Below are 7322 nucleotides of genomic sequence, written 5' to 3'. Positions count from 1 at the left end.
TTTTTTTTAGACAGAGTCTCACTCTGTCACCCTGGGTAGAGGGCCATGGCATCATCATACCTCACAGCAACCTTCCTCTTGCCTCGGTCTCCCAAGTAGCTGGGACTACAGGAGCCTGTCACAATGCCTGGCTAATTTTTCTATTTTTAGTGAGACCCTGTCTCACTCTTGGTCAGGCTAGTCTCAAACTCCTGAGCTCAAGGGATCCACCCTCCCTGACTTCCCAGAGTGCTAGGATTACAGGCATGAGCCACTTCGCCCGGCCTCTTAAGGGTCATGAGTTCCCTTTGGGCCTCCCTGGGCTGAGTTGTGTCATTTCCAACTCTTAAACTAATCTTTGTCTTTAGCAGAATGCTATACCCTCATTGACCTAGGTCTAGATTTCTGAATCGGGCACTGACACAGAGGATGAAATGTAATTGGCTTTTATCAGTCAGGCGCCACACTTTTCCTGCCTCCCTGGAGTTGAGGGTCAAGCCCTCAAATAGCTCCCAGAATGGTGGGAAGGAGGAGGAAAGTGTGTTGAGGAGATAACACAATCTCTTCTGCAACATACCCCCTAGCATCCTTCAAACAATAATCACAATTATTAATGAATGAGTAGGGTTTCACCTGCTAGGGAAGAAAAGAAAGATGTCTGATAGAGTTGAAACAGTCTATACAAATGTGGCTTCTTAGGGTTTTTTACAAGTAGATCTGGGAGGAGGAGGGCCAGGAAGACCTTTCAGCAATTAGACGGAGTGGGTCAAATTGTAAACGACCTTGAGTGCTGCGATAAAGGGGTGAGTTATTCATTATCATTTAGTTATTTAATTGTTTTTAATTTAATTTTTCACACATTCACTGGTCTTTAACTCCATGGACTGTGGAAATAAGGTGGTGCATGGAGGCACACATGATCTCCGACATCACAGAAGTAGGGGGAGATATTGACCAGATAATTCTATAAATAGCTAACTCTCTAGATGCCACCTCCTCTGTAAGGCCTCCATCACTCCATTCTCCAGGGGTACTTTATATGTCCCTACTGTGAGCTCACAGGGTCCCTGAAGGTAGCCGCTGGCATAATGAGACACATCCGAGGGCCCTGTTCTAACTACCTGCATTTGGTTATTTCAACCCCAAATAGTTCTGTGGGGCAAGCACTAGGATTGTGCCCATTTAATGGAGAGGGTAATTTTGCCTAAGGACTTAGAGCTAGTAAGTAATTGAGTTAGACCTGACTATTTAGTCCACTCCAGATGCAGATTCTGACCCACCAAGCTCCCAAGTGGGTACCATCATTATCCCCATTTTATAAATAAGAAGTCTAGGCTGGGTGCAGAGGCTCAGGCCTGTAATCCTAGCACTTTGGGAGGCTGAGTAGGGGAGGACTGCTTGAACTAAGGAGTTGGACACTAGTCTGAGCAAAAGTGAGACCCCCGTCTTTACTAAAAATAGAAAAATGAGCCAGGCATCATGGCAGGCACCTATAGTCCCAGCTACGCAGGAGGCAGAAGGATTGCTTCAGCCCAGGAGTTTGAAGTTGCAGTGAACTACGATGATGTCACAGCTCTCTACCCAAGACTCTGTCCCCCCAAACAAACTCATACAAAAATAAGAATACCGAGGTTCCGGGGTAGGATTTACCTGAGGCCACAGAGTTTAAGGGTGGAATTCAAATGCAGGCAGATATTGCAGACTGCACTTCCCGGCATTACCCCAAACCACCCCTGCAGAGGCCTCTGTCAAGGCCCCAGTCATACTGTGTCGTGTTTAGTTATCTACATGCCTGTCTCCATTCACCAAGTAAAGAAGCTTCTCGAGAGAGAAGACCAGATCCATTCTGTTTCTTTAGCTCCAGCACCATTTTGGCATGTAATCAACTATGCAAATGTTTGTTAAATGCATCAAATGACTGACAAATGAATAAATAAATAATTATTAGTGAAGCCCCCGGAAATGGGGTATGGCCTACGATTAGGAAAAGCTTAGAAATATTCTCAGCAAACTGGGGATGTGTGTGAGCCTCTGTTTCTTCAGCCTCAGGAAGAAACAAAACACTTAAAAAGGAAGAAAGAAAGAAAATGGGGCGTAACAAGGATTCCAGGCTGGATTCCATCACGTCACCCTACATTGGGTGTCTGGACTGGTAAACAAAGTCTCTCGTGACATGGGCCCTGGCCAGGCTGGCCACTTGACCAGCGTGGGGGTGGTGGTTAAAGTGCGCTGCCCCAACACTGGTCCCCATCCCAAGCTTTAGCCCAGACGCCTCTGCATTCAGCAGGTATCTCATCCAAGGGAAAACCAGGACAGGAAATCAGGTTGCCATGGAGACCAGAGAGGCCCTTCCAGACACAGGGGAAAATAAACACGTTCTGGTTGGACTTAACCCCCACGAAGCCAGGGTGGCCTCTCCTCCTGGTCTGAGAGGTCCCTGTTTTCACTAGAAATGTCCAGCGGGCCCTTCTCCAAGGGCTGTCAGCACCAATGACTGAGTGGCCACTCCACCCCACACAGAGTCCTGGGGGCAGTGTCAGCCCAGGGCTGAAGGATGAAGCCACTTTGTGCTCAGACCTAAGACCTCCTCTGCCCGGCTCCTTCACAGATGGGGGCTGAGTGCTCAGGAGGTGCACCAGGCACATTCCTACACATAAGATCTATTAACCCCTTCGATCCTCATGACAACTCAAGGCAAAAGACATTATTATTATTTTATCCATTATACTGACAAGACACGGAGGCACAGAGAGATGAAGTGACTCACCCAAGGTCACAGATACTTGGTAGTGGCACCAGAATTTAAGGCACTTTAAAAGTACGCGTGCACCAGATCATTGCACTTAAGACTACAGTATGGGCCAGGCCCGGGGCTCACACCTATAATTCTACCACCCTAGGAAGTTGAAGCAGGAAGATTGCTTGAGGCCAGGAGTTCAAGACCAGCCTGGGCCACATAGCAAGACCCTATTTCTACCAAAAACATTTAAAAATTAGCTGAGTATGGTGATGTGTGCCTGTAGTCTTAGCTACTCTGGAAGCTGAGGTGGGAGGATTACTTGAGCCCGGCAGTTTAACGTTACAGCAAGCTACGATCTGGCCACTGCACTCTAGCCTGGATGACAGAGCAAGATCCTGTCTCAGAAAAAAAATAACAAATAAAAAACAATACAGTATGACCTTGGGCAAGTTAATTAGTCTCTCACTGTTATATAAGCCACTACCTTGAAAGAATGTTGTGAGGTTCAATTTGCTGCATGTTTACTGAGCATTTACTGCACGCTAAGCCCTGTGTCTGGCCCTGGAAGTACAACAGGAAAGAAGACAGACACACTCCCAGGATCACGAGGCTGGGGGAGCGGCAGATGCTCTCAGGACAAAGGGAGGAGACTCTCTGGAAGCTCTGGGTTTGTGGAAGGAATTGATCCCTTGTGAGAAGTGGAAGAAGGCCAGAGGGGCTGGAGTTTCCAGGAGTACAGAGACAAGTATCAGAAACTGGATCCCATGTCGACCAGGGCAGATTTATCTTTAATTGGAAGAGGTGGGGTTTGTTCTGAGGCCTGACTCAGAGTGAATACAGAAGAAAGGCAAGTCTCATGGTGCACTATTAGACGTCCATCCTGGGTGGTGCCTGTGGCTCAAGGACTAGGGTGCCAGCCCCATATACCGGGAGTGGCGGTGGTTCAAGCCTGGCCCTGGCCAAAACTGAAAAAACAAAAAAAACCCCAAAAGTTCATCCTACCTGAAAAAGCCTAGACTACGATACAGACGGAGGGCTCAATCTAGCCCACTGCCTGTTTTTATATGGCTCTCAAACTAAAATTGGCTTTATATTTTTAAATCTTTGACGACAAGTCAAAAGAAGAATGTATTTTGTGACAGGTAAAAATTATGTGAAATTCGAATTTCAGCATCTCTTTTTCTTTTCTTTCCTTTTCCCCTATAAGTACAGCCCAGTCAAAATTTCAGCATCTATAAATAAAGTTTTATTGACACATGCCATGCCCACTTCTTTATAGATTGTCTATGGCTACTTTTGCACTACAGTGGCAGAGGTGAATAGTTGCAATAGAGGTATGTGGCCCACAAAGATGAAAGGATTCCCTCTGGCCTGTACAGGTATTGCTGAGGCTTGAAAAGCCACCTCTGGCTTTGGGGTACAGAGTCTAACTGAGCAGAGGCTATATACTTCAGGACTTTTGGTGGGGAAGGGAGTCCAAGAAGCAGCAGTGCCTGTGAGTTAGTTTTGATACTGATAACGGTATCTTGCACACAGGGCTCACTATGTCCTGGGCACTCTATGTGTTTTAATTCGTTAAGTCCTCAAAAATCCTCCTATGCAGGTGTTCTCAAATTATGGCCCGCGGGCCACATGCAGCCTGCCTAGGACATTTATCCGGCCCACTGGGTGTTTTTGTCACCGCTGCCTGTCCTGCTTAGCAGCCAACTTGTCCCAGGGCCCGCAGTCTGGCCCTCCAATGGTCTGAGGGACAGTGAACTGGCCCCCTGTTTAAAAAGTTTGAGGATCCCTATAACGGCTCATACCACAGTGGTCACGGTGCCAGGCACATACATGAAAGGTGGCAGTTTCGAACACAGCCCAGGACTGTGGAACAACAATGACAACTGCAACAACAACGAAAATAGCTGGGCATTGTGGCTGGCACCTGTAGTCCCAGCTTCTTGGGAGGCTGAGGCAAGAGAATTGCTTAAGCCCAAGAGTTTGAGGTTGCTGTGATGCCATGGCATTCTACTGAGGGCGACATAGTGAGACTCTGTCTCAAAAAAAAAAAAAAAATCCTTCTAAGGACTATGATTATCTTTACAGATGATGAAACTGAGAACAGAGAGACTAAAAGCTAAAGAACTTGCCCAGATTTACTCAGCTAGTGAGTGACTGAGCCAGGATTTGAACTTGGGCAGTTTGCCTCCAGAATTTGTGTTCCAGCATGTTGTTGGAGACTCTGAGAGCTGTGAGTCTTCTGCTGAGCCATTGCTGAGCCACGTGTCATAAAAACTGCAGGAAAGTCTTGTCCTACCACCAGAACTGTCCTGGGGAATTTTAATATTTGATAAAGTGTTTGTGCTGCTCATCTTGTCTCCTTGCCCTTAGATCCAAGCCTCATCGTACTGAAGAGCCCAGGGTCTTGGAGCCTCTATAGCTAGCTATGTTTGTGAAATTAGGCAAGTAAATTAATCCCTCTGAGCTTCAATTTGCCATTGGAATGCAAGTAACTATCTTGAAGGATTACTGTGATGGTTAAATTCGATGATGGATTTATTGAGTGCTTCCAGCAAGTTGTTTGCTGTTTGCCCTGTGCCTTGGGAGGCCAAGTGTATAGAATGTTCCAAAGACTCCCTTACACAGGTGATGTGGTTGCATGCCTATAATCCCAGCACTTTGGGAGGCAGAGCTGGGAGGATTCCTTGAAGGCCAGGTGTTCAAGACCAGCCTGGGCAACACAGTAAGACCTCCATCTCTATAAAAAATAAGAAAGTTTAGCAAAGGGCAGCGCCTGTGGCTCAGTGAGTAGGATGCTGGCCCCATATACCGAGGGTGGCGGATTCAAACCCAGCCCCTGCCAAACTGCAACAAAAAATAGCCGGGCGTTGTGGCAGGTGCCTGTAGTCCCAGCTACTTGGGAGACTGAGGCAAAGAATCGCCTAAGCCCAAGAGCTTGAGGTTGCTGTGAGCTGTGACACCACAGCACTCTATCGAGAGTGACAGAATGAGACTCTGTCTCTAAAAAAAATAAAATAAAATAAGAAAGTTTAGCAAAGCATGGTGGTGTGCCTATCGTCCCAGCTACTTGGGAGGCTGAAGCAAGAGGATCACTTGAGCCCAGGGGTTTGAGGCTACAGCAAGCTATGATTGTACCACCACATCCCAGTCTGCAATAGACTCTGTCCTAAGGGAGACTCTGTCTCTAAAATAAACCTACAACCAAAATCAAAAAACCCAAAGGATTCCCTTGCCCTCTGGCTTCCCATTGGTTTTAACTGATAGGGAGAGCCAGAAGGTGACTGGGGCTGGAGGAGAGTAGGATTGGGGTATTTACTCTCCAGCTTCTTGTCTGTGGTGATTCTGCTGTCTTAAAGTCACGGCTCCTGCCTTGGTGGCCCTCTCTATGTAGCTGTTCAGTCTCTGGGTTACTGTGGTCATTTTTCCCTTTGGCCTCACAAGCCTAGGGTCGGTAACAGAGCCTCTTGCAATTAGTCCCTGTGGAGTCTGTGGTTTTCTGCCTTCACTTTGTAACGTGTCCCTGTATTAACTCCTCCTTAAATGACCGAATTCCCTGACTTCTCTTTCCTACTGGGACGCCAACTGATACACTCTTTGTTTAAATTCATTTCCCAGGCATACCTGGTAGACACCATACATTCTGTCTAGTTTCACAAAACAGCCGCTGCCTGATTCTCCTATACAATATTTATAGTTATGTTGGAGATGAATTACATCCCACGCTGGCGAGGGTGTGGGGAGCATAGTGACTTCCACATACTGATGGGTAGGAATGTAAAATAGTGCAAGCTAAATGCGGAGGAGTTTGGCAACATGTTTCAAAATTTTAAAATATGCATCCCTTTTGACTCAGCAATTTCATCTTCAGGAATTCATCTCAAGGAAATAATTATAGTAGTGTGAAAACAGTAAGGTACTGTGGTAGAATCAAACTAGATGTCTATTTATCAGTAGTTGACTAGTTAAATTAGTTCACTCAACAGATAGTTTTCAAATACCTACTAAGCTTCAAATGTGGTTCTAACCCCTAAAGGTAGAGCAGTAAACAAATATGATAAAGTCCTGTTTTTTTGTTTGTGTGTTTGTTTGTTTTTGAGACAGAGTCTCACTTTGTAGCCCTCGGTAGCCCTCACAGTAACCTCAAACTCTTAGGCTCAAGTGATTCTCTTGCCTCAGCTTCCCAAGTAGCTGGGACTATAGGTACCTACCACATCACCTGGATATTTTCAGAGACAAGGTCTTGCTCTGGCTCAGGCTGGTCTTGAAACTGTGAGCTCAGGCAATCTACCCACCTTGGTCTCCCAGTGTGCTAAGATTACAGGCACAAGCCACTGAGCCTGGCCCTGAAGTCCTGTTTTCATTGAGCTTGTATTTTAGCAGTTGAATTAATTATAACACATTTTTCTATAGATGGCCAAAAGCAACATTAGGCCCAGTGTGGTGGCTCACACATGTGGGATGCCGAGGTGGGTGGCTTGAGCTGCTTAGGCGTTTGAGACTAGTCTGAACTAGAGACTAGTCTCTTTAGTGAGACCCCATTTCTACTAAAAGAAAGAGGGCAGCACCTGTGGCTCAAAGGAGTAGGGTGCCGGCCCCATAT

The sequence above is a fragment of the Otolemur garnettii genome, unplaced genomic scaffold (assembly GCF_000181295.1).
Source record: "Otolemur garnettii isolate 467f Iridium unplaced genomic scaffold, OtoGar3 scaffold00096, whole genome shotgun sequence".
NCBI lineage: Eukaryota > Metazoa > Chordata > Mammalia > Primates > Galagidae > Otolemur > Otolemur garnettii.
Note: the sequence above shows the minus strand (reverse complement) of the source record.